The sequence below is a fragment of the Rhinoraja longicauda genome, chromosome 5 (genome assembly GCF_053455715.1).
Source record: "Rhinoraja longicauda isolate Sanriku21f chromosome 5, sRhiLon1.1, whole genome shotgun sequence".
NCBI lineage: Eukaryota > Metazoa > Chordata > Chondrichthyes > Rajiformes > Arhynchobatidae > Rhinoraja > Rhinoraja longicauda.
In genome coordinates, this window is record NC_135957.1 from 65,686,717 (window position 1) to 65,710,291 (window position 23,575).

Genomic DNA, 23,575 nt, shown 5'->3' on the forward strand with positions numbered 1-23,575 from the left:
TTGGACTCTAACAATGCAATTCAGAAAAGGCAGGAGCCAGAGAGATATTTTATGGGGAAATCGGATGGGGCCACTTTTGAAAGTGAAAATAGTATTGGTATTATTTATGATAGTAGAGAATAACACTTAGTCAAGAGGACAGAATTTTAAGTTGCAAAAGTTGGGTTGGAAGTGGAAGCATTGAAATATAGATAGCAGAAGCAGGGGAAGACCATTTGGCCCTTCCAGCCTACTTGGCTATTCAATAAAATCATGTCTACAGACCCTATCTTCAGTTTCTTATATCAACCTTCTGGTGTGATAATTTAATGAACAAAAGAAATGCAGAGTGGTGTTTAATGTGGGGAAGTGCAAGATCATCCCACTTGCTTCAAAATCTGATAAATCAGAATAATTTTGGAATGGCAAGAAGTTAGCAAATGAAGATCAACAAGGAATCCAAGCTCAGAAATCCTCAAAAGATTGTGCATAGGTACAAAGATAAACTTTAATAGTTAACAAAGTTAACTAGCATTTAATAAAAAATAGCCTTTATTTCAAGAGGACTAGAATGCAAAGGGTGGACTTGGGGAAGGGCAAAGTTATATTACAGGTTTACAGAGCTCAACGTAGATCCGCTGGAATACTGCATTCAGCTTTGGGAGCCACATCTTGGGAAGATTGCCTTGGCAGAGGGGCAGTTCGTATTCTGTTGATGAAACACTTCTAGTTGCAAGAGTCATAGACAAGGCATGTATTCCTGTGAACATAGAATATTAAAGACCATTAATAATGATTAATAGTAGACACACTAAATAGAGAAAAATAATTATCTTGGACAGGTGATAGGGTAGATGCACAGCGTCTCTTGTCCAGAGTAGGTGAATTGAGGACCAGAGAACATGGGTTTAAGGTGAAGAGGAAAAGATTTAAGAGGAATCTGAGGGGTAACTTTTTCACACAAAGGGTGGTGGGTGTATGGAATGAGCTGCCAGAGGAGGTAGTTGAGGCAGGGACTATCCCAACATTTAAAACACAGTTAGACAGATACATAGATAGGACGGGTTTGGAGGGATATGGGCCAAACGCGGGCAGGCAGGACTAATATAGCTGTGACATGTTGGCCGGCCTGGGCAAGTTGGGCCAAAGGGCCAGTTTCCACGCTGTATCACTCTATGATTCTGTCACTCTATGAGAATCCAGAATAAGGATATATAATCTTAAAAAAAGAAGGACTGTTCAGGGAGGATGTCAGAAACCAGTTAATTGGTGAAAATCTGGAACTCTCTCCCCCAAAAACATATCATGGGTATGTCAATGTACATGTATGTATGTATGTATGTTTGTATGGATAAACTAAACTCACTAAACTCAATTCAATTTCAATTGTAAGTCTCAAAATTAAGATTCCTAGAGTACAAATGCTGTCCAGGAATGTAAGTTAAGGTACAGATCAACCATAAGCCAAATGAACTATGGATGGGATCAAGGAGCTGAAAGTGCTGTTCCTTTTCTTCTGTAACTCTGAGGATCAGAAGCAAGTGTTAAGGACCAGCCCTGAAATGAAAGGGGTCAGTCCCAGAGAGAAGTGACACTTCAAGGAAGTATCTTTAGCCAACTCGAATAGTTCTCTCACAGTTGCATGTTGGTGAGGTCATTGTGGGAACGCTGTTTGCAAAGTTGGCTGCATCCTTCCTGACATCAACATCTCCTTCCACAGTCCGCTGAGTCCTTCACCTCCAATATTTTGTCCATCCAAGTCCACTTCCATACCTTCCTTTAGCTGGTGACACAGTCATAGTCCACATAGTGTAGGAAGGAACTGCAGATGCTGGTTTAATGGTTTAAACTGAAGATAGACACAAAATACAGCATCTCTGGAGAATAGGAATAGGTGATGTTTCGGGTCGACCCTTCTTCAGACTGATGGTCCACATAGTATTTGTTTTAGTTATTCCTGATACATCTTCTTTTGTCTCCTGAGCCTATCACTTTGCTCTTTAACCAGTTCCTGATTTCCAGTTTAGTTCCATTAATCGTTCTCTGCTTTTTTCTCCCCTTGTACTGATGCATAATTATTTGGTACAGACATATGCTCTTTCTTCTGTACCTTTCTTTATGCTGTTCATTTGTAATATCTTTCGTAAACTAAATTGAACTTCTGAGGAAATGTTTATACCTGCTGACTGCTTCCAACATTATTTGTTTTTATTTCACATTGTTAAATTGTCATGACACAGATAAATACAATCATAATATAACCAGATTGGTAGGGCCAAGTTATGTTTGTGCCTGTATCTAGAAAATGTGCAATTAGTTATTTCTCTGTGTTAGTGTGGATGAGCAACTGTACCTTAATTGGTACATGTGACAATAAACTGACCTTGAAACCTTGAGATTCTGATTCCTGACAGTCAACTGGCCTTGGAGATCACTCTTTGGAGGTTGTAAATATTTTCTTGAATGATATCGAGTGACTATGCAGATGAAAATGTTTTCCTGTCTGTACATTCCCTGAGTTTTCTGCTTTGTTGCAATGATTAAATCTCCCAAACGCTTACACACACTCCTTCTATTTCGATGAGCCATCGGGATCCTGCACCTCCTCTTCTTCAAACGCCTTCAATTTGCCTGAAGAGGTTTCCACGATCAAATAAAATGCATTGAAACGTTCACCTGTCAACGTACAAACAGAAAAGATAGCAAATTATATCTTTATGCAGAACATCACGTGAGGTATTAGGAAGATTAAAAATATCAATGTGCTACAGGCTTGGAAACCCATTGAATTATTGTTGTCATTTAAGGTCTAAATTTACTCATCAGAGGAGGCAGGAGAATGGGGTTAAGAGGGAAAGATAGATCAGTCATAATTCAATGGTGGAGTAGACATGATGGGCCGAATGGCCTAATTCTTCTCCTATCACTTGTGAACTCACGAACATGAACTTATGAGTCAGTTAAAACAAGACCCTCCTCCCTCAGTATCAGAAATGTGCTGTCCATCTCCACAGTGTCATCAATTTATTACATCTTTAATACCCTTTACTTTTTTATAATGGATGAATGTCGTTCGGTATTTATACCGAATGACAATAAAGTTCTGTTATACTGTTATATTGTTATGTTATATATTGCCCATCCCAAATTGTTATAAAAGCTTGGTGTTGGCCGTACCTTTTAAACTGCTTATGGTGATGATGCTCAGATAATGATATTGGATTCAAGCACCCTGACAGAGAGACAGGGAACCAATAACAAAAGTGCCCAAGTCAGGACAACCTGTGACTTGTGAGGGTTTTGCTACAATGCTGTTAGTGATTTTCTGCACTGCAATGTGTTGATCACTGACTGGGAAACTGGACGATGGTCAAATGAACTGTTCCATCATGAATGCTGTTATCTAAGTTGAATGCATCTGTCGCTGTGTCCATTCTGTCACGTGGTCAGCAGTACATTTCTTGAGTTTCCGAATGGTGAAGCTTTAACAGTTTCTCAATAGATAGGGAAGATGCACAGTCTTTTATTCAGATTAGGGGAATCAGCAAACAGAGGACATAGGTTTAAGGAGAGAGGAGAAAGATTTAATAGGAACTTGAGAGGCAACGGGTGGTGGGATATGGAATGAGCTGCCAGAGGGGTAGTACAGACAGGTACTATAACAACATTTAAAAGACATTTGGGCAGGTACATGGATAGGAAAGGTTTAGAGGGATATGGGCCAAACACTGGCAGCTGGGACTACTGTAGATGGGACATTTTGGTCGGCATGGGCAAGTTGGGCTGAAGGGCCTGCTTCCATGATGTATGACTATGACTTGTGAGTTGGGTGAAAAACAAAGGAACACCTCAGACTTTGCTCTATTCTTGTGTGATTATCTGAACAACTACACATCGTTCACCCATTAAAGCATTGTAATTTGTTGGATGAATCCAAAATAGCTGCCGTGTTTCCTTCATTATGACAGTGACTACACTACAAACGTATTTCATTGACTCTCAGCATTTTGGAAAATGCTGAGTTCCTGAAAGGTGCCATAAAAAAACATAAGTTTCTTTCTCGTAAACATAAATTTACCCGCTAATTAGTTAGTTTAGTTTATTGTCACGTGTGCCGAGGTACAGTGAAAACTTTTGTTGCATGCTAACCAGCGTGCTGATAAACTTGACAATTCAAGCCTGTATTCTGGTATCAAAATTAGAAAATGCATAGCATGAATGGAGGACATTTATCCATCATGTACAGCTAAGTTGCTTTTCAGGTTTTGTGTTGCTTACAAAGAACAGTTTTATTATAGAATAAGTCATAACTAGAAATGAACACATTGGCATTATCAGCAACCTCCCCACTCTTTGCCTTAATGACAGAAGGAAGATCATTGATGAAGCAGCGAAGATCATAGAGACGCAACATCATAGGTAGCAAAGTGGCACAGTTGGTAGTGCCACTGCCTCACAGTGCCAGAGACTCAGGATCGATCCTTGACCTTGGGTGCTATCTGTGCGGAGTTTGCACGTTCTCCCTGCAACCACATGGGTTATCTAGGATGTTCTGGTTTCCTTCCACTTGCCAATGATGTGAGGGTTGGTAGGTAGATTGGCCTCTGTAAATTGCCCCTTGTGTATAGGGAGTGGATGTGAAAGTGGGATAACATAAAACTAGTGTGAATGGATGTTCCATGGATGGCGTGGACTCAGTGGGCCAAAGAGCCTGTTTCCATGCTGCATCATTCAATTCAATTCAATTCTGAATTCTGAATTCTGAATTCTGAATTCAAATTGAGCTGATGATGGTCTTTCCTTGAGAAATAATCACACACCTCCAAAGGTTATGTATGTTCACCTCTAATGTGCTCTGGTGCTCCATTCCTCTATCTTTCCCTTTCTTCGTGTACATAATAATTCTCAGCAACATCAGTTAAAGTCGGTTATCCGATACATTGGCTGAAGAAGGGTTCCGACCTGAAACATCACCTATTCCTTTTCTCCAGAGGTGCTGACTGACCCACCTGAGTTACTCCAGGACGTTGTCGCTATCTTCAGTATAAACCAGCACCTGCTGTTCCTTTCTACACATTTTGCCACTCAATTCCATTACTCCATTTCTATCAACAGCTGCACAGTTGATAGTTGTCACAGGGCAGTACGGTGGCGCAGCGGCAGAGTTGCAGCCTTACTGCGCCAGAGCCCCAGGTTCAATCCTGACTATGGGTGCTTGAATGTACGGTGTTTGTACATTCTCCCCTTGACCTGTGTGGGTTTTCCCCGGGATCACCCATTTCCTCCCAAACTCCAAAAACATACAAATTTGTCGGCTAATTGGTTTGGTATAATTGTAAATTGTCCCGAGTGTGTGTAGTGCATGGGGATCGCTGGTCAGCATGGACTCGATGGGCCGAAGGCCCTATCTCCACGATGTATCTCTAAACTAAACTAGTTGTTACAGTTCATGTTTTACAGTGTTACTCACAAAGGGCTTCTTGTACAGAGTTCACATGTGGGGAATGGGGAAGGTCAATGCACATAATTTACACAATTTCTTGCCTATTCATTTTAATTCATAATAGGTATTTCTGGTGCAAGATGTTTTGCACCAAGAATGCTAAATTATGCGAAATTTTCCCCACACTTTTATCTATTTAATGCCATTGTTTGACTGGGGACACAGAACATAGAATAGTACTGCACATGTAAAGGCCCTTCAACCCACAATGTCCAAGCTGAACATGAAGCCAGGTTAAACTAATCTCCTCCGCCTGCGCGTGATCCATATTTCCTTTCAGTTCAGGATATGAAAAACTGACCCTGTCTCTTTCAGAATCTTCAGCATGGTAGCCAAGTACATGTCCGAACTTGGCCAAATTGTTGAATTTGCACGTGTTACATTTTTGTCTGAATTTGAATTTAATAAGTTCATAAGTTCATCATTTATCGGAGCAGAATTATGGCCCCACAGCAGAAACGTCCACGTCGCGGGGCTGGAAACTGGAAGTGTCCTGAGCTAATTCTGCTACCACCATCATGTATTGTAACAAGTGATGGCTCCCACTAATTGTCGCCGGAAGCTTGCGTCCTTTTCAGGACAGACGACGACAGCAATGTCAACATTTGAAACGTGGTTGATGGACACGAAAGAAGAAGAATTGGAGCAGAATTATGTGATTCCACCCATCGTCTACTCCACCATTCTATCATGGCTGATCTATCTTTCCCTCTCAATTGCATTCTTATGCCTTCTCCCCATAACCCCTGACACCCTGGTTAAGAATCTGTCAACCTGCGCCTTAAAAATATCCAATGACTTGGCCTCCACAGTCGTCTGTGGCAATGAATGATACAGCTTCACCACCTTCCTCCTCATTTCCTTTCTAAAGGTGCGTTCTTTTATTCTGAAGCTATGGCCTCTGGTCCTAGACTCTCCAATTAGTGGAAACATCCTCGCCACATTCACTCTATCTAGGCCTTTCACTATATGGCCCTGTACTGCACTAATCATATTCACTGATATGATTTTTTGTTGAGATTGCATTTAAGCCTCTCTAAAATATTATCTACCTACAGACCAATTGGTCATCATTGCTTTGAAATCCTAATAGTAACTTGGACACTTCAGGAGTGCCTTCATCAATATTTCAAAAGACATCAAGTTCTGGAGTCACTCAGCAGGTCAGGTAGCATCTCCAGAGGACATAAATAGGTGATGCTTCGGTTCAGGACCCTTCTTCTGATGATTGAAGTAGGGGGGGAAATGCTGGAAGAGAGGTAGGACAGGACAAAGCCAGGCAAGTGATGGGTGGATACAGGTGAGTTTGGGGGTTTGACTGGCAGATGGTTGGACAAAGGCTATGAGATAAGAAGAAAAGAGACATGAAATGTGAAGCAACAGGAAGGAGGTATATGTGGAAAGGAATGGGAGGAAGGGGAATGGGGGCTGGGGGCGGGTTTGTGGGGAAAAATGGATGTGCATCCAGGTGGGCCATGGGGAACAGAGTCAAGGATAAGAGGGGATGGGCGTGTTCATTGGTAAATTATCTAAAATTGGGGAATTCAATTTCCATACTGTCAGTGCATAAGCTACCCAAAAGGAATATAGACTGTTCACCAATACTCCTTTGCTTGTCTGTGGTGGTGGCCCATCGTAGAGGACGATAGCATGGTTGAGCAGTCTCGAGTCTTGTGGGATCGAGTGTGGCTCACGGGTCCGATGGGCGAGCCACACACCCGTGCGGGAGCAGTGGGGGCACATGAAGGCCGCAGTGGGAGGATTTAGGGTTGCAGCCTTCCTCCTGTCTCTGGCACTAACAAGTCGGCTTCGGCAATTATCTTCAAAACCGCTGACCTCCCTCCCAGTGGTTGTATGCCAGCCAGTCCTGTCACTGGCACAGGTTTCCAGTTCTTTTGGGGCTAGAAGTTTTGCGTGCTGGAAGTTGTCCTAGATGCAGTTCTTGAACGGTTCCTTTGGGCGCCCTGTGATGGTACTCCGTGTAGGAGTTGGCGAGGCATGCGAGGCATGTATGTACACCTGTCCTATTCACAAAGGTCAACCAAGTAAAGGGGTCTGGCCCACATTCTCTCCCGTCCCATTGTCCATTGTTTACAATTTTCAGATGCTCACGGGCTCCAGTAAATCAACTCAATTTGCTAAGAATTAAATATACAAAGACTGCTCAAAATAGTATTTAAGTTCAAAAATTAAATTAAATTAAATTAAAAATTCAAAAATATAATTGTTTACATAATAGTTTATTTTGTATGTTGAGAGACATTTTCTGGGTTTTGGTGAGATTACTATGAAGAAAACAAATCAAAATCACACTGCAATTTAAATAAGATTATATGATCTTTTTCATTGAGGATGCCAGCATACCAGGTATTATGGGGTTTTTTGCCCCTTGTATATCGATTCATGCTCATGGATTCCACCTCAAGATCCCTTAATTATTTGAAACACAGTAAGTTCTGTGAGAGAAATGGGGAAGAATGTTTCTTTAAATTTTCTAACCTTCTTTAGTCCTTTGGACATTTCGGGTCAGTGAGCTTAGCAATTGCTGACGTTCATTTGGAAATGAGGATGTGAGATGAACATTCTCCTTAATGATGGCCCCGGGGTCAAGGGATCGACAATCTCCTGGATCGCTGCCAAGGGCAGAAGAAAAGAGGCTTTGTACAGCAACGGCTGATAGTCAAGTACAAACAAGTTGGGTGGCTCTTAACACCAGAAGCATTGCCAGAACCTTTAAACTTGCTCTCAGATTCTCCTCACGAATAGCCCCGACGTCCTAAGTAACCCCTTACCCCCTCCGTTGTCACTGAATATCCTGGTGCCTAGCCTGTTGAGTTATGGGATATGAAGACGTTTCTCTTTTGCATAGATAATAGAAGCGTTATTCCCTTGTAAGAAGCAATTCTGATATTCCTTTTTTTTAAATTCTGAGTGGGATATTCTTCACGAAACCATGTGTAGCCTACCTTGTTTTAGTCCCGTCTTCCACTTGGACTCTTTTTCGGAGATGTTGCTGCTGTGATGAAGTTCACCACCATCACCTCTTTCACAGCGGTTCGCTTTGGCTTTATTTTGATTATAAGAAAATCAAATTACTTTTCGCCGACGCTGTATTTGAGATTGGAACATGGATAACTTTTTTTGATGCGATGCAGTTTTTATGTTATGATTACAGCAACCCAAAAACAGATTCTCGTGTTTCCCAACTTCTGGAAGTTTTACTGGGTTGGGAGGATCCACAGGCAAATCCCATTGATGGAAGCTGCACGGGAAGGACAAGGGGGGTGGTTAGTTAAAAACAGCCTGTAAACTCCCACATTCTCAGGTTGGGGCAGCGAATGGAGTGCTGTGTGTGGGGTGGGTTTTTTTCTGCGGAGTTATTAAGAATGTATTGTTTACATTCCGCATATTGTGGAATCCCCATGCTTAGTGAAAGAGAAAATTTCCAAGTCCACCAAAAGGAATAGGTTTTTAATCACGTTTTTAAACAAATCCCGAAAAATAGCCCAAAGTAAAGTGGAAACTGCAATCCTCAGGATCCATGTAAGATCGCCACTGTTATTGTTCAGCCCGCTCACAAATCAAAGGGGTGAGGTTAACTTAACAAGCCTTTTTTATGCAAGCTAATTGCATTATAATATCTCAATGAGTGTCCACACTCTGGGTTTCATGTTTCTCTCCAAAGGTCGCTAGATCCTGTCTGAATGGCTTAAGAGGCAGGGGTAGCCGCACTGGCGAAGCTTCAAGCTTAAAAGATAAGCATCGCCGCTGAATGACCGAAGAAGCTGAGTTTCGAGAGACGGAAATTGTGTGACTGTATTTGTAGCACCGGCTCTGCTCGGATGTTCTCTCTCTTAGCTGCGGAGATAACTGGGGCAAGAACGCTGCTTTCACTCTGGGCCCGAGACCACTGGAACATGCCAGCGAGAATGAGAATACTGTGTGCACGCTTCAATACATCCCCGCTCATAAAAAGGGATGCAACCAAAAATATATATATATTGCGAGATCGAATATCATTCATTGTATGGAATCTACAATGACGAACGGCGTTTGCATCAGTGAACTTGGCCCAGCCAAATGAATTCTGCCGACTTTATTGCTCTGGCCCAACAACAGCGATTTGTCCCTAGAATAATGAACATTACTAATTGTCCTCTGACAAGAGTCAAGAGTGTTTAATTGTCACATGCACCGACAGCAGAACAATGAGAATTTTCTGACGTTTATTGCAGCAGGCATTAAAGCATGGAAAGCCATTTAAAAAAAATTAAAAGTTGTCTTCCACTCGAAACAAAATTCCACTTGTACGGTTGTTATACTTGTCCCTCTGTGTTGACATGTGCATTGGCTGTACTTTATGTTACTCGGTCTATCTTACCTTGTTTTTATTCATTTAGGTGGGAGACGTTGAACACGGGCTATTTCTGGTGATAGAAAATTGGCGAATACAGAGCGAGAGTCATTAAAGTTTCGCCATCACGGTGAACAACGCTCCAGAGTGATTTGTAGGGTGCACCTTGCACGTCAATCTTTTAGATTGGTTAACAGCAGTGCATGATTCAAGTCTGCCAAGTGTTCACTAACTCAGATCATAGTCAGTAAATTAAGCTGCTTTACTACGAGGCTAAATTATGACAATTGTTTGGAACAAACGCCTGGAACTCCGCGGCGATCACCGAAGCGCGTCTGGAGAAAGTTGGAATCACAGCAATGGAAGGCACCGAAGAAGGCCATTCGGCCCATCGACACCATGCGTGCTATATTTTGCACTAGGTTTTTGTGGCTGGTGGTGGTGGTGGTTGTATTTCTTCCTTTACATCCAAAAAAGGTGCAGTGAAACGAAGCACAGATATTTAAAGGTTAGAGATGTCACCGCGTTTCGATCATCGACAGTGTCCTTCTGCTGAGTTCAAACATAGTTATTCAGCAGCTTAAGTCTACACGAGCTCATTTAATACGTTTTGTCACGTTTAACATTTAATGATTGATATTTGTGAGACTTCGGCTATGTGGGATGTTATTCGGAATTCACGATACATTCTCCTCCCTCCACCCTCCAGTTCAATACCACTCCTGATACACAGGCGATCTTGACGAAGTGGTTACTTTATGGGGGTGGTGGGGAGTGGGGGGGGGTCTCCACTTTACAAAAGAAAGCATAAATATACATCGAAACCCAATTCCTCTGTAGATTAAAAGTTGGACGGAAATGCTGTCTTTTATCAGTGAGTGTCCTGTAATCCAAGGGAATTTCTGTTTACTCTTCAGTCCCGAAACACAGATTAATCAGGTTTTGTAGAGTTTGTCAATCCAATTTCCCCTGGATTTATAATTATCTGTGCATTTGGGAGCTTTGGGGAAGCGAGACTGTGATTAATGGAATTCTATAGAGCTCAGTGCTCGCCATGTGCGCATCCCCAGGGAGAGGGTCTGCCTGTCAGAGAGACCAACACAACCCACAACTCACTGGGATTTGGGCAATAATTATCACATGGAGAACAAGAGGGAAAACTACCTTTATCTCATGCACAGACCGCAAATAGCACCGGGAGAAAACGTAGGGTCTCGTGCACAGTGACGGCTGGTGTACCCAATGTATATCTATCATTTACTACGAAATTATTCGCACGGCCAAATTTAGATGTTTGAAATGAAATGTCATAATTGAATTTCAGAGGTGGAAACAAAACTCGTGATTTTTTATAACAAACATAGTTCACTTTTCTCGACTAAATTATATCCCCACAAATAAAGTAACAGCATTTAAAATGCTATTTTCACGGGAGTTTCCAGATCTAAAACAAAATAAAAGCTTGGAATAATATTTTGAAGAAATTTCCTTTAACAGTACATTTTTTAAACTGCGCATTATCACGTGCAATATTCTTCAGTATTCACTGAATATAATTACATTAACGACGCAATAAAATTTAACCCTTAGTTTTATTTTCATTTATATCAACTGCATATACTGTTAATGGATTTACCCGGAGAGCAGATACTAAAATAAGACAGAGACAAAATGCTGGAGTAACTCAGCGGGACAGGCAGCATCTCTGGAGAAAAGGAATGGGTGGCGTTTCGGGTCGAGACCCTTCTTCAGACCCGAATGTCACCCATTCCTTTGTTCCAGAGATGCTGCCTGTCCCGCTGAGTTACTCTAGCATTTTGTGTCTATCTTGGATTTAAACCGTCATCTGCAGTTCCTTCCTGTACAGATATAAGTTGTTTTGCACCGATAAATTATCACGTTTGTTGAAACTTATTCGCAATTTCCAAACTTTTTTTAATTAGAAAGAAGTTTGAATTCACCTGGTCGTAATTCCGGCCGGACACACTGAGTTGAATTTAATGTAGCTTTATGATGTATGGAGGAAAACAACGTGTGAATATTGAGGCAATACCGGTGCCGGGCGACGTTTTATGTTAACACGCTGCCTGTGCGGATTAATTATAAATAAATGGTCTAAAACTATGTCAAGCAAATACAAAGTAAATCTCTCAGCTGATTCTCTATTTCAGTATCCCGCCTCAACTCTACCTCACGATCCAATCATTGGAAATGGTACAAAGTCCCCTAAATCCAGCTCTTCGATTTGCTGTGATGAAAACTGTAGACCATTTTGCTAATATCCACTGGCCTGGAAAGAGTTAATACATGAGCCTGCAACAGAAATCGCATGCAGCTTCTTCACAAGCTGGCTGTCAGTGTACAGGACTGGGAAAGTGTACAGATCCACAAAGTACGCCCTTCTTACAAAGCAGATCAGACTATCTTCCTTAAGATGTAAAAATGCACATTTCGCTCTCCATTCTCCCTCGTATTCTGTAAATTTATGAGTTGATATTTTTGCGACTTGTCTCAAATCTTACATCTGGGTGGTCAAATCAAAGCATTTGACTTTATTCCACTGGCCTGCTCGTTTTGCATTTTTTTAAAGCTAAAAGCAGGAGGTTTTTTTAAACACTGACAGGTGTTGCAGCATTCAAACGTGCAACGTAGAGGTGATTTTTTTATTTTATTTTTTGCGGAACATGTTAATGCGTCCAAAAGAAACAGACTGAGAGAAACTCAGCAGGTCAGGCAGCATCTGTAAAGGGAAATGGATGGGCGACATTTCGGGTCGGGACCATTCTTCAGACTAAGAGGGGTCGTCTGTCCATTTCCCTCCACAGATGCTGCTTTAGTTCATCCGTCAGCCTGTTTGTTATTTTGATTAAGGTCCCAGCATCTGTAGTATTCTGTGTCTCCAAGGTATTGTGTCCCTTTCAACGGGTGCCGGACAGGTTGGTAGGCAGACTGTTATAAATGTTTCTTCCAACTGGTCAGAACTACAAACAGCGCAGAAATAAACCGAAGAAGACGGCGGTAGATGTGCTCCGATATGAAGCCCTTCACATTAGTTTAGACATTTGTTTGACTCGCAGCTCTTTGTCTTTTATGATTTTATCTAAATACATTGCTAACGTTGGCCCTGAATTCAAAACGACATATTTTCATTTGCATTATATAAAAAGGATGTAATATGTATATAGCATATAAAAATCCAATCATAATTCTCAGAGGAAATCTTTCAACCTGCAGTATTACATAATGTCAATATATATACTATTACTTATGCCTTATTTCTGTACAATTGGCATTTATTCTCAGAGCCAGAATAATTCGAGAGGACCCACTTGAAGCAATAAAAGATATTCTCTTTTATTTGAGCTTAAAAAATGAAACAATCAGGTTAACGTTAGCAATACCCACTGAGGCCTTCTCAGTGTGTATATAATAAAATAAAAAGTGACACTTGAAGGATAATTACCAAATAAATTCGGAACCCAAGTCTCTGAGTGTAGGAGGGTAGGATTGGCTAAAGTTATATTAATGGAGACTGTCTCTCCCTCATTCACACACGTACACACACAAACTGATACGCGTGTTGTATATACATATATTCTAAATATAAAATAATCTGGGTGGAAATAAACCTATTGATGTTCATTATAGGCTGCGTAAATAGGAACGTCCCACTTTACACCAAGGCCAAGTCGCTAAGGGGAAATGGAATGACAAAGCTTTATTTATATCGTTTTAATGTATTGTAATCAGTTAGACCCACCCCGCAGCTATTGGCACGAGTGCATCTTTGATCAATTTAAGTTGGCTGGTTATATACACGCAGCCTATAGCTGACTGCCTTTATGGTTTCCGATTCCCCAGGAGAATTTTAAAAAACTGACACGCGTGTCCTAATTTACTGGGGCTCAAGTTAGGGGTCATACGATTACAATATCATACCTTATCCCAGAATAGTGATATTAGATAAGCCTGTCTCAATCCAATTATACCAAGGCTGATGAATACTGCACAAACTTAACTAAGTTACATTAAGTCTGTGAGATAATATATAAACTGTTCTTCAATATTAGAGTAGCATGAAAAGAGAATCATATCCATTACTATCTGGTTCTTCTATTGGTGCAGTAATCATCTTCATTCTCTGACCTCGTTACAAATAGATAATTCAAACATATTTCGGGGGGGGGGAGGGTTCATTTCGGCTGGCGGAGTTTTCACATTAAAAGTCAACTCTCTCAAATGGTTGTAGCGTGCGTGGTAAACACATTTTTTTGAAAAAATATATCAGGTCTTTCGCTCAGTTCGTTTAATGATAAGAATTAAGACGATAAGATAGAAAGGCAAGAAAATGGCTGAAGAAACTTTTTTTATTTCCTGATAATCGCTCTGCCCTTTGGACCTGGCTGGAATTTGCAGCCAGAGCGGAATAAATGTTCCCCGCTACACGCAGTGAGATTGAGGATCTGAGCATTCAAAGGGTGTCGCGGACGGTTGTAAAAATGACAATAAATCACTGTAAATGACATATTAAATGTATTATTTATTGTTTTGACGTCGCAAAGAGCTGCACCATCCCAACACCTTATATCGGAATAATTAATCGCTTCAGGTGGTACATAGTCATTGAGCCGTACAGGTTGTCGTACATAATAGAAACTGGTCCTTCGGCCCACTATGCCCGTGCCTACCTTTTTGCTCATTTATGCCAAATCCATTTGCTCGCACTAGGTCCACGCCTTTCTATACGCTGCCTATTGAAATACTTGGCTATGTTCGACATTTTTTGTTTTAACCGAGAAGGAATTCTCAACTAAAGCTAATTGGTGAGGAAGGTTGAAAAGTCTGAAGGAGGGTGGCTCTAAAGGATATTAAAGTGCATTTTCCTATTTCAAAGTCAGTTCTGATTTCAGGACGTTTCTCACATAACAATTTTCCACGCCCAAATATGGGACCATTCTAAAAAGACCGTGATGACAATAACTTAAACGCATATCGTGCTGAAAATAACACACGGAAAGAACACGCGCGGTTACGTGACTGGTGGTAGAGGCAGTCGTCCATCAATCAGCTTGAGATCCTTCTTTACAAATTCTCCACATATACCATTGAAATGTGCGCCCTCGTTGCAAAGCACAATCTGGTCCTTTGTGACTCTGGACCTACGTTTTTTTGGGGGCGCCTGTGTGTTGGTGGCTGTTAGCTCTTGACAGAGAGAAAGAGAAAATAAAGAAACGTGATACTGCCAGAGAGGAGGCCGGTGCGAAAGAGACGGCACAAGAGAACATGGTTAAATAAAACTGCGAGTGGAAAAGGAAAAAAGAACGTCGCACAGAAGAAGAAAAAACTGATCGCAAACCGTTCCTACCATTGTCAGGGATTTTGTTTATAAAATTTACGCGAAGTGTAGTAAAAACAAAACATAAACTGTAGATAACGATTCAGAGTTAAGAGCGAGAGACTTCCTCTGAAACCAGAGAGACAAAGAGAAAATGAAAAGAAAGGTGGGGAAATGGATAAAGAAAATTGAGATACTTCTAACTTGAAAAATAGAAACAGACCCGCAACACTGGGTAACCGTCGGACACGCGAGTAAGCAAGGCGAGGGGGGAAGGCGAGAGAGCGGGGAATTGGTGAAAAGAAAGGCAGACAGGGAGAGTGGGCGAGACAGAGATGAAATTGTCCTGAGACAGAGAGGCGTTCAGACTGACTGCGTGACGTCAGACACTTGCGCTCGCCCGCAGGAAAGTTTGTTTCTCCCAGCCGCACTTTCAAAGCTGTGGGATGATCTCACTTTTAAATACGTTAAGGGCCTGTAACATGATATAAGTAACTTAGTTCTCAACCGCTGTGCCTCTCAAACGGATTTCACAGACTTGTACAATACAGACAATAAGGTGGAGATAAATCGATATTCTTTTTTTTAAAGCAAAAACTTAATTCGCCAAGTTTTTAAAGAGAAATGATGCCTCCAATCAATGTAACTTACGCGGTAGCTCTATTCCCCCTCTCCGCCAGACAATAACGGGAATTGCAATAAACCAGATCTTAATATTTATTATTTTCACAGTCTCTGTATATTTATCAGTTTTTATTATTCCTCTATTATAACAGTTAAATAGTATCGTTGAGTATAGTTTTTTTCCTAGAATTGGAAAAGTTTACATGCAACCAAATGCACAGATGTCCAGTCATCTGCAACATCAATCCACGCAGCGGCGAGAAAAGACGAGGGAAGCGAGGTCAAGTTAGAAATGACAGATTAGATGCCCGGTACTTAATAATTTGATTAAAAAAGAACAATGCTGGATAGTTCCTTTCAGGCCCTGAACTCAACTCAGTGTTTTTGCTGTGATCAAGGTATTTCTAGTTGAGTCTTGAACACTTCACTGTGTTCCATTATCAACAATACTTTCATTGCAACTATTTTAAATCGTGCACTATCTTACCTTTAAAAAGGCTCGATTGAAAGCGCTCCAAAACTAGCTTACTTTTATCCTGGCAGTTTATTACTGCCATTAACGCGCTAATTTCGCATTAAATGGTATTTCTTGCTACGAATAGGGCGTCAAATTAGTCAATTGATTCATTCTGGGCAGTGCCCTTATTTAAACAAAAACAAAAAAAGTATTAAATTGGAGGAATGAACGCTATTTATATTAGGGGACGTGATTACATTTAACATTCACAGGAAACTATTCCTGATGGTCGGCAGAGAACAGTTTCAATCGAATTGCTAATGACAAAAAATGAAGGGAAAAAGGAGCAGTTTGAATGTTTGGACACGTCGCTCTGAAGTTTAAAATTGGTTCGTGTCGGTAATAGGGACAATACAAACAATTCTGAACCCATATGGCCGGTGTCTGGTGCGGGAGTACAGGACCTTGTGCCTCTGCCGACTCGTCTCTGTTCCGCTGGTCACGGTGTTTGTCTGCACGTGTCTGACTGCGCTGTGCGTGCCCGCGAGTCCTGCCAACTAGTTTTTTTTTCTCCACTTGCCAAGCACCCGATTTCAAAAAAAAGAATGGCATTTAACTATTTCTACAAAGTCGGAATAGAAATATGCAAATTGAATGATAAATTGGTCGATGCATCTGGAAATGTTATCTAATTAGGGCGTAAGAAATTTAATCTTTACAGCGAGCAGGTCAAATAATTACCGTTAATTTTACGCCCAAATTATCTTTCATTGATTTGTATTCTCTTAAATGTAGTTTGGCAGGAAATCATGATCCATACCAATAGATTTTATTTTATGTGTGAACACGGTGTGCCTCAGAGTGAATTATTGCAACCCTCCCCATACAAATAACTAGATCACATCATGTATGCATTATTAAGCCATGTAATTGAATGTTCCATAGTTTGCATATCAAACTATTAAAATAATGTGTTTTTCTTTTCTTCCAACACGTAATGTTGAAGCCTCCGCGTCTATTTTGTGACTCTGATAATTATGATCTAATTAGAGTAAATGTTCTCTTCATTTGGACGAGTTTTTCCCAAGATTTTTGCATTTCCAGCCCGTCACGGTGCAGTCTGTGACGTACTTTTTTTTTCTGGGATCAATTATTTTGCACATATTTATTGTTGCTCCTGATCTTACTTACCAGGAAAAAATAAAGCAATTAATTATTGTTTTCGCCAGAGTCCTTCCTTCACTTACTTCACCACGCCAAAATCAAGAAATTAAACAACATAATATATTTATATCCATATTTTAAAAAAACAAGATTTGTTTTTAAAAAGCCAAATGTAGTCCTCAGCACGCCACTCTATTTCCATTACAACCAATACAATGTATTTGGGGCAATATAACTTTCATATCTACAAACAATAAGTACAAGTTAGAACAATAACCCACTCGGATAGATTATTGAATGAATGTTATCTATCAGTTAATTGGGGCAATTCCGCTATTGAGGCTGTCTCTCCAACCGTATTATTGCCAATTGTTTATCTAAAAATCATATATGAAATAGATAGATAGATGATAGATAGATAGATAGATAGATAGATAGATAGATAGATAGATAGATAGATAGATAGATAGATAGATAGATAGATAGATAGATAGATAGATAGATAGATGGATAGATAGATAGATGGATGGATAGATGGATAGATGGATAGATAGATAGATAGATACTCCTGATTGATCACGGTTCATTTTTTTCTCTTATTACTATTTCATTATGGTGTAAAAAGAACTAACCGTTAAGTTATTTTGAAGTCATAGATACGCTGCTCGCAACCATCGCTTCTGCACATTGAAACATCTTCAAGTTGAAGGCCTCTATTGCCTGCTTTCTGTTTTATATGATATATATATTTTTTTCTGTTTAATGCGCCGCTAGATCTTCTCCCACAGTGGTTACTTATTTTGTACAAGCTTTCATAGAGTTGCAATACAAAGCTAATTGCATCTCCATTGCAAAATAAGAGTCCCGAGGTTTAACGCAGAAGTTTTTAGTCATCAGACTGCACGTGTTAAAAGCAGAACCTCTTCCATTACGAAGCAAAGGCGACTTGTTACTTGATTCCTTGCTTTCACGTGGGGGCAAAGTTAAAGTTGGGATTTTCTTTATTCGGTGTTTGATCCTCGAGAAAACGAAAGAAGGATATAACGTTGTGCCAATCAATATTAAAAACGCATACCACGCACCAAAAGTGATGGCATTGAATGCAATCTTTACAGCAGAACCTAAAAGTGAATCTGACTTTGCCATTAAAAATATTATTTATTATTGATTCACATTGTCAGAGGTTGCCTTTCCCCTCGCGGTCTCGGCAATAGATTTTTTTTTAAATACTTAAGACATTGCGACTGATTAATCGACATGCAGCGAGCTCGTTCCACGGCTGAAGTCGGGCCTGTGTGTTTATTTTTAATCATTTACTGTGTTGATTTTTCGCCCATTGGCCTAGAGCGAGACGGTATCGCCGCCCCCTGCTCTCTGAGCTGGACTTTTATTTTGGCTGAGGCTCGCCCACTTTCCAAGAGTTTAAAAGAAGCCTTCAGATGTGCGAGGACACCCAAACACAGCTTCAGTGTGAGCTTTGTTACTTCAGTTCTGCTCTTCACTATAGCAACGCCGAGCGTCTCGTCAAAAATGCACTTTCTCGGCACAATGGGATATGCTGCGGGAGCCCAGAAAGAGACGCATCTGTTACATTTATTTCTCAAATTGCTGCACCATCTAGCTCAGGCAAAAAAAAGGGGGGTGGGGAGGGGGGAGAGCGAAATACATCACACTTTTCGAGATTCACAGAGTGTGTTATATACATTTTGCAAATAGAGCTATATTAAGAAATGTGTCAGTGTACAGCAACTGAATGAATTGCAAGACAGATTTGCAGGTGCCGAAATAACAACAGAAGCACTAGAAAAAAATCAGCTGATCAGGCAGCAGCTGTGGAGAAGGATACAGGGTCCACCAAGTTGCAGGTCAATGATGTTACCCCAGAGGAATTACGAATCAAACATGATTTATCTTGCAGAGAAAGGACGGTGGGAGGGGGGTCGTCGGAATGAGGGGTGTACGATAAGAAACGATAAGGAAACACAAGGAACTGCAGGTGCTATAATCTTACATAGAACACAAAGTGCTGGAGTAACTCAACGGGTCTGGCAGCATCTCTGGAGGACATGGATAGGCGACGTTTCGGGTTAGAACCTTTCATCAGACAGCGTAGGGAAAGTGAATGTCTGTAATAGGAAGGCCATTCAAGTAAACCAAACAAGCGATGGCGGTCCGAGTTGAAAGAGGGTCGGTTTGTGAAGGTTTGTTCATCGCAGATGGTCTGTTTGGATGAGCTGTAAATAGAAGGAGACGAATGAGAACAAGATAATGCTTGGGTTTGTGAAAATTCGCCATCTCTGACACACACCGGAAAAGCTAAAACGGTACGAGGTTGCACTATGTTAAGAATTGCCATCTAAAGTCTCGGTAAAACTAGTTGTGTGCTGAGGAGTCGGGGAAGTTACCTTGGGGCTAGGAAAATAAAGTTATCTTTGCTGTCTACAATGTTTATATAATTGAATGTAGCATCCGAAAAGCAAGCATCTCCATTCTATCCGGCTAAGCAGACAGCTCCTGCATGGGTCAATGCAAACTATTGGATAGAATGACATCATCAATGAAAAGGCTTTTCAAGTAGGGCATTGACCGGGCTCTGCTTTCCATTCATAACGTGTAGGTAGTACGGGAAAGAGTTTTGTGGTTTAAAGGCTGCGGGGGGGGGGGGGGGGGGGGAATGCATTAACAATTCAACACTGATATCCGTACGTTTCATTGTTTTTTAAAAGATTTTTTTTTTTTGAAAGCCCACGGTAAAAAAAAAGGCGACTTACTTAAGAATATGTTGAGCCTGTGCACTGAATGAAACGGGCAGATATGCAATACAGCCGTTCAAAACAGTCATTACGTCAGCACAAAATGCAAATTTGACAGCCCCGCTGCAGGAATTTAAATGCTCTCGCTAATTTGCCCAACATCGGTTTGGCATTTCATTAGATTCTCTTTCTATTTTCCACGAGGTGGATGGAGTGACGGGGGCGGCAGATGTAAGGAACTAGTTTTTGTATCAATTACATAATTAACTCCGAGACTGAGTGTACAAGACCGGTGCAATGCATAAGGAACTACTTCAGGAGAATTCGAGTAAAAGGTCGGGACAGACATGAAAACGTACTGGTCTATTCTTCCCGGGAGACCAATTGGGGCAAGTCTAAGGAAGAGTCTGGTTCGGCACTTCCGTTTGACGCTTTGAAAGCATCTGCCTGTCTATGATGCAACTACAAGTGAGTAGGTTGCAAATACATTTTCCCAAACGGTGTGCGTTGCCAATGCACCGAATGCGTGGGTTTGCATAGCAGCTAGTTATCTATGCATTGCGGAAAATGAATACGATAACTGAAGCCGATAAACTTTGTTTAAAGTGCGCCATGTAAATGCATTTTGAAAAAAGAATGTATTAATTCAGGCAAGAAAATCAAAGGTAGGTAGACAGACACAAAATGCTGGAGTAACTCGTCAGGTCGGGCAGCATCTCTGAAGAAGGGTCTTGTCCCGAAACGTCACCAATTCCTTTTGCTCCTGACCCGCTGAGTTACTCCAACATTTTGTGTCTACCTTTGGTGTAAATCAGCATCTGCAGTCCTTCCTGTACAAGAAAATCACAGGGACGCTTTAAAACGACAGCCAATACGAAACTAGTCACTTCATCGTTATATCTGTGAGATTCTAGCTGGGTTGATTCCTATCGTCATATTGTCTAAAAAAAACCCGGAATCTTAAAACAATTAAAAATACGTGTACGGAGACAAGACTCTTGTGTTCCAACCCCCTATTTAAGTTGTTAAAACATACAAAGTGAACGTGAAATCAGCAGTACTTTAGTCGATAAATTTTCACAAATAAAGTAAATGCATTAACGTTAAAGATGATCAAAACCTGCTAAACGGTTGCCCGAGGAGGTAGTCTTGTTTTCTGATTTTGCTGTTCACTCTCTATTGCCTCCGGATGTGTTTAAACGAGGACAGAAGGCTCTTAAATAAACCAGCTGAGAAACTTCCTGCATCGGAAAGACGACTACCTCACAGATCATTGTGCAGTTCAAAGGTTTGAGCCCTTTTTAAAACCCCTGTCACGTCACAGTTTGTAGTCTTGTATTTGAACAGCTGCTCGGGGGGGGGGGGGGGGGGGGGGGGTGCTGAACTAAAGCAAACACACCTAACTCTGGCTGCACGGCTGAAATACCCTGCAACCTGCTCCAGCCGAGGCTGTACCTCACTCGGCCGCTGTATTACGCGCCCGGACCCCAAGGAATAAGATATCACAAGGGACTGCACGTGTGCCCATCATATCCGTTCGACCGTTTCGCCGAACAACAGACAATAGACAACAGACAATAGACAACAGACAATAGACAACAGACAATAAGTGCAGGAGGAGGCCATTCGGCCCTTCGAGCCAGCACCACCATTCAATGGGATCATGGCTGGTCATTCTCAATCAGTACCCCGTTCCCGCTTTCTCCCCATATCCCCTGACTCAATCCTTAAGAGCACTATCTAGCTCTCTCTTGAATGCATTCAGAGAATTGGCCTCCACTGCCTTCTGAGGCAGAGAATTCCACAGATTTACAACTCTCTGACTGAAAAAGGTTTTCCTCATCTCCGTTCTAAATGGCCTACCCCTTATCCTTAAACTGTGGCCCCTGGTTCTGGACTCCCCCAACATTGGGAACATGTTTCCTGCCTCTAACGTGTCCAATCCCTTAATAATCTTACATGTTTCGATAAGATCCCCTCCCATCCTTCTAAATTCCAGTGTATACAAGCCTAGTCGCTCCAGTCTTTCAACATATGACAGTCCCGCCATTCCAGGAATGAACCTAGAATTAACCTAGAATTAACCTAGAGTTAACCTAATTAACCTATGCTGCATGCCCACAATAGCAAGAATATCCTTCCTCAAATTTGGAGACCAAAACTGCACACAGTACTCCAGGTGCGGTCTCACTAGGGCCCTCTACAACTGCAGAAGGACCTCTTTGCTCCTATACTCAACTCCTCTTGTTATGAAGGCCAACATTCCATTGGCTTTCTTCACTGCCTGCTGTACCTGCATGCATCCTTTCAGTGACTGATGCACTAGGACACCCAGATCTCGTTGTACGTCCCCTTTTCCTAACTTGACACCATTCAGATAATAATCTGCCTTCCTATTCTTACCACCAGTGGATCACACTTATCCACATTAAACTGCATCTGCCATGCGTCAGCCCACTCACACAACCTGTCCAAGCCACCCTGCAACCTCATAGCATCTTCCTCACAGTTCACACTACCATCCAGCTTTATATCATCTGCAAATTTGCTAATGGTACTTTAAATCCCTTGATCCAAGTCATTAATGTATATTGTAAATAGCTGCGGTCCCAGCACTGAGTCTTGCGGTACCCCACTGGTCACTGCCTGCCATTCTGAAAGGCTCTTTCTATTGTCTGTTGTCTCCTAATGGCTCTTTTACCTCGAGTCCCCTTATCATTTGCACTCCCTCCGCCAAAGCTTGCTGGATCTCCTAGTTGTATAGTCATAGAGTCTTACTGCGTGGAAACAGGCCCAACGGCCCAACTTGCCCACACTGTCCAACATGTCCCTTCTACACTAGTCCCACCTGCCTGCGTTTAGCCCACATCCCTCTAAAACTATCCTGTCCATGCACCTGTCTAAATGTTTCTGAAACGTTGCGATTGGACCTCATCTGGCAGCTCGTTCCATACACCCACCACCCTTTGTGTAAAAAGGTTAGCCCTCAGGTTCCCATTAAATCTTTCTCACCTCACCGTAGCCCTATGTTCTCTGTTTCTCGATCCCCCTAATCTAGGCAGGAGGCTCTGCGTTTACCCGATCTATTCCTCGACGATTTTGTACACATCTAAGATCACCTCGCACCCTCCTGCGCTCTATTGCCAACTGTTTTAATGCTTCTTCCCATTCCCGTACCCTGGGCCTCATTGCCAGCGTGAGGCCACACACAAACTGGAAGAGCTGCACCTCATACTTCGCTTTGGTAGCTTGCAACCCAACGGCATGAACAGAGAATTATCCAATTTTAGGTAACTAATCAACAATACCCCCTTCTCCTTTTCCCCTCTCTTGCCTGTGCCTCACCATACAGAAACATAGAAAATAAATACAGGAGTAGGCCATTCGGCCTTTCGAGACAGCACCG

The 23,575-nt window shown here is 41.6% G+C and overlaps 1 long non-coding RNA gene across 5 annotated transcripts; it reads right to left on the reverse strand.

The window, feature by feature from the left end:
- Positions 1-516: 516 nt before the first annotated feature.
- LOC144593715 (uncharacterized) lies at positions 517-21,464 on the reverse strand. Of its 5 annotated transcripts, XR_013547286.1 has the most exons (6): positions 21,290-21,464; positions 19,428-19,650; positions 18,049-18,974; positions 8,449-8,590; positions 2,363-2,655; positions 517-739 (listed from the first exon to the last, which is right to left on the reverse strand). It is a non-coding gene; the product is annotated as an uncharacterized LOC144593715 (long non-coding RNA). The 5 variants fall into 5 exon arrangements; XR_013547285.1 differs by having other exon boundaries at positions 8,449-8,547; positions 18,049-19,650; XR_013547283.1 differs by having other exon boundaries at positions 18,049-19,650.
- Positions 21,465-23,575: the final 2,111 nt, after the last annotated feature.